The following is a 4,932-nucleotide window of genomic DNA, read 5'->3' as shown; positions in this document are numbered from 1 at the left end:
TCGTTCTCAGGGCAACACCAGATAAGCAATCCGTACAACAAAAACCAGCCCTCAAGTTTCCCCGAGGTGGCGCTACAAGGGGCTCTAGTTTGGACCAACACTTAGACAAGCATTGGCCCCGGGGTTTAAAATAAAGATGACCCTTGGGCTAGCCTAACCCAAGGGAAAAAAGGCTAGGTGGCAAATGGTAAAACCAATGTTGGGCCTTGCTGGAGGAGTTTTATTCAAAGCAAACTGTCAAGGGGTTCCCATTATAACCCAACCGCATAAGAAACGCAAAATCCGGGAACATAACACCGATATGACGGAAACTAGGGCGGCAAGAGTGGAACAAAACACCAGGCATAAGGCCGAGCCTTCCACCCTTTACGAAGTATATAGATGCATTAATTAGATAAGAGGTATTGTGATATCCCAACAAAATATCCATGTTCCAACATGGAACAAACTCTAATCTTCACCTGCAACTAACAACGCTATAAGAGGGGCTAAGCAAAGCGGTAACATAGCCAAACAACGGTTTGCTAGGACAAGGTGGGTTAGAGGCTTGGTTTAACAACATGTGAGGCATGATAAGCAAGTGGTAGCTATCGCAGCATAGGCATAGCAAAAGAGCGAGCAACTAGCAAGCAAAGATAGAAGTGATTTCAAGGGTATGGTCGTCTTGCCTGAGATCCCGCAAGGAATAAGAACGAGTCCATGAAGAAGACAAACAGACGTAGTCGAACGGATCCTCACAAACACGATGTTATCGGAACTAACCCGAAGAAGCAACACCAGAAAAGGAGCAAACAACAAAGTAAATAACCAACAGATAAACATGGCATGATGCACAACCAAGCATGATGCATGTCCGGATTAAAGAGGCATGGCATGGCAAAGTGCAAAAACCAAAACTACAAATTAAGTGGAGCTCAATATGCAACAGGTTGCATACTGACGGAACACCACATCAATTATTTAGTTCTCTCCCGATTAGGTACTCAACAATATTAAATGTTGGTTAACATGGCAAGAGGTGAAGCATAACAAAACTGTACCATTTAAATAATTTAAATGGGGCCGGATATAACAAACAACAAATCCGGTAAATCCCCATATGCATTAGCAATTTAATGCAACAACAATTTTAAGCATTTTTAATTGTTGTTATCATGATGCGGATGACATGAACAAGTTTACGCAATTTTTATTAAAAGTTGACAAGAGCATTATGAAGCATTTGTCATCGTGGCGGAAATGAAAGGGGTGCCACGGCAACGATCACGAAAACGGTGCCACGGCAGCGTTTCGGTTCCGTTAACTCGATTGAGATACTGATGCAAAGGAGAAGTGTGCGGATGCGTGCAAAAGATGCTGGGCGCTCCCGGATTCCGGGTGTCCCACGAGTTGGTGACAATGAAACGAGTGACAATTTGGACACGGTGCAAACACGAGCATATCAAACATCGCAAGCATTCGTTCGCGGACATCGTCTCGGGGTTATACCTTCGAAGCGTGCATTATCGGAACGAATCGAGTTCGGCGGTAGGGGTACACGTGTCGAAGGGGAAGTAGTTGTTCACGGGGTCGTCGTGGGAAGTAGCGGTTCACGCGACGGTAGTTGAACTTGACGTTTGCGTTACACGGGTCTTCGGCGACGGTCGTCGTACACGGTTCGGAGTGGTACTTGCTTCTTCGGACTTGTCGGTCTCGATTCTTGCGACGGTAGCGGTATACGTCTTGTTTTCGGAGAGGTACTTGGGGTCATTTGAACCTGTCGGTCTCGTCATCTCGAAGGGGTGCTTGATGTTCTTAGCGATTCCGAAGACGACGGTAGAGGTACACTTGTTGTAGGGGTACTTGTCGGATCCACGACGACGGTAGAGGTACAAACGTTCTCACGGTACTTGGGACATTGTGGAACTTGGCGCTTGCGGTATTGATAGCTCGAAGGGGTACTTGGCGTGTCCGAGGTCTTCGGCTGTAGTGGTACTTGATGATACGGGTAGTCGAACTTGACGAAAAACAGGTCTCCTCGGGGGCTTGATGCATCCGAATTCTTCGGGTTTGTAGTAGTACTTGGCGTTCGGAGTCGGGGTCTTGCCGATCTTGATGGTCTTTTGATACGAAACGAAGCATCACAAGGCCTCGGTTGGGCAGCAGCAAGGAGGCGATGGTGGTGGACAGTGGCAGGAAGCAGACGCGGGGCTCGTCTGGTTCCCGACAGGATCGGGGCCAGTGGAACTCCATGGGGCGGCAGCCATGGCTTTCCTGATAGGCGGGCGAGGCAGCGCAGGCCTCTGGAGGACCACGGGCGCGCGAGGAGGCAAGATGGTGCGGTCCAGAAGGATCATGCCCGACCAAAGACGGGAGCTACAGCGACAAACAAGCGGTTGGGCGCGATAGAGAGAAGCAAGAGCTTCGGGCGCAAGGAGGACACGCCTGATGGTAGCGCGGCAACCGGAGGGGTCGCAGGCGAGGAGAGGGGAGAGAGATGGGGAACGGGCGCGGGGCCTCGCTGGACGGAGCTTGCAGGCAGCCGCGCGGTTGACGAGGTCGGTAGGGAAGCCTCTGGCGCGAGGATGGACGAGCTCCTGGATGAGGAGAGGTTGGACAAGAAGAGCACACAGGAGGAAGAGAGCGAGAGGAGGAAAAGAAGAGGTTGGCGGCGGTGGTGGGAACGACCGAACGAGGAGGGGATCGACCAGGAGAGGGTTTCGCTCGGGCCTAGGGTTAGCAGCATTAGGTGGGCTTGGGGCCGGCCCAGTAGAGAGGAGGGGTCAGCTGGGCTTGCTGGATTGGGCTCTCCCTCTCCTCCCTTTCTTCTTTAATCGAAAAGAAATAGAGAGAGAGGAAAAAGAAGGGGGGTTAGGGAAAAGAGTTTGAGCAGGAGGACAATTTTCCTAGACTCATAAAAAATAAACATGACCACAGAAAAATAGAAGTGGCCAGATTGCAGGAATTAAATTCAAATTCATTTGAATATAATTCAAATGGTTTTGAATTGGGACTAGGTTCGGTGTGGCCAAAAATGTTCGGTTTTTTTGGTGGAGCTCCGGAATATGATGAAAGAATATATGGCAATGTTGGAGACCAAGAATTGAGATAACAAAGGCATTGGGATATTTTGCAAGTGTGTTTGCGATGAATCCAAACGAATGGAATATTTTTATTTAGCTCCCTAATATTGGGAGGATATGTTATAAAGAGAATTACCATGTGAATTCCCTTGATTTAAATGGACCGAAGATCCATGCAATATATTTAGTTGAGTTGCAAAAGATTTATGAGATGATGGCATGATGACATGATGCAATGCACATGATGCAACGAACCAAACAAATCACACGACGAAACCCAGAAACCCTGGAAGGCATCTGAAGCTCCGGTCTCGGGGCATTACAATACAGGAAGAAGCTAGCCACACAAACACACACTAACCTATCAGCCTCGGCCGAAGCCGTTCCTTCCAGCCCACTCGTACAAGTCATCAGCGAGACTATTATCTATGACACCAGCCGGGCCAACTACACACCCCATTCTGGCCCAGCTACGCGCGCGAGGGCCTATTTGTTTCTCTGGGGCTGGGCCCGATGCTTGCTTGCCGGTTCTTCCTGTAGCATTTTGCCTGTTGTCGCCGAGGTCACAGTAGAGCTGCTGACAATCTCCCCGGGAAGAGAAGCGGCTTGCCCCCAAGCCGATGCGCGAGGAAATGTTTGCTTGAGCAACTCCTGGTCCTCCCAAGTAGCCATAGATTATGGCGAATAGCTCCATTTGACTAATACTTGAGCAATGGACTTGCCCCCCCCCCCCGCTGAACGAGACGGCGTTGAAGAATGCGCAACGGCACCTGAAACCGAATGTCAGCAGTAGGAAGCATTGGAAGTACCTGCTGATCAGCCCATAGTGCTTCTTGAGGAGTGACACATGGAAGACTGGATGCACTCGGCAGTGATATGGTAGAGCCAACTTGTATGCCACCGCACCAATTCGAGCTGTGATTTTGAAGGGTCCAAAATACTTGAAAGCCAATTTATGATTTGCCCAAGGAGCTATGGAAGATTTAATATAAGGTCGCATCTTTAGGAAAACAGAATCTTCCACTTCAAACTGTCGTTCAATGCGATTCTTGTCGGCCTGAGCTTTCATACGCTGCTGGGCACGCAAGGAGTGTTGCCGGACTGATTCCATCACCACCTGATGATCCGCAAGCCACTGATGAATATCAGAATTAGCAATAGCATCCACATGTGAAATACCAAAGAAACGGGGAGGATGTCCGTAGACAACTTCAAACGGCGATCGCCCCCTGCATGAATGCCAGTTTGTATTGTACCAGAGTTCACAGAGGGGCAGCCACTGAGACCAGCGATGCGGATGGGTGCTAATAAAGCAACACAGATATCCCTTCACCTACTGATTGACGCGTTCGGTTTGCCCGTCCATTTGCGGGTGCTGCCCGGAGCTCATTCTGAGTTTGATCCCCATCCTGTTGCATAGTTCCTTCCAAAACAAATAGGTGAAAATCGGATCTCGATCAGAAACCAATGACACAGGCAGACCATGGAGACGGTAAACACGGTCCAGGAACGCCTCGACCACGATGCTAGCAGTGTAAGGATGTTTCATGGGAATGAAATGCCCATACTTCGTCAGCTTGTCAATGACCACCAATATGCAATTATATTGGCGAGAAGCAGGAAGCCCTTCAGCGAAATCCAGCGTCATCAGTTCCCATGGCTGAGATGGTCTTGGCAGGGGTTGCAAGAGCCCTGGATATGGAACACGCTCTGGTTTAGCAAGCTGACAGATCTCACACTGTTGCACTACTGTTTTGATCATTTGTTTCATGTTCTTCCAATGAAATAACTGAGAAATCCTTTGATAAGTAACTGGGAATCCCAAATGACCGCCAGCAGAACTAGCATGTAAATTGGAAATGATCTTCTG

The sequence above is a fragment of the Triticum aestivum genome, chromosome 3A, assembly GCF_018294505.1.
Source record: "Triticum aestivum cultivar Chinese Spring chromosome 3A, IWGSC CS RefSeq v2.1, whole genome shotgun sequence".
In the NCBI taxonomy this organism is placed as follows: Eukaryota; Viridiplantae; Streptophyta; class Magnoliopsida; order Poales; family Poaceae; genus Triticum; species Triticum aestivum.
Note: the sequence above shows the minus strand (reverse complement) of the source record.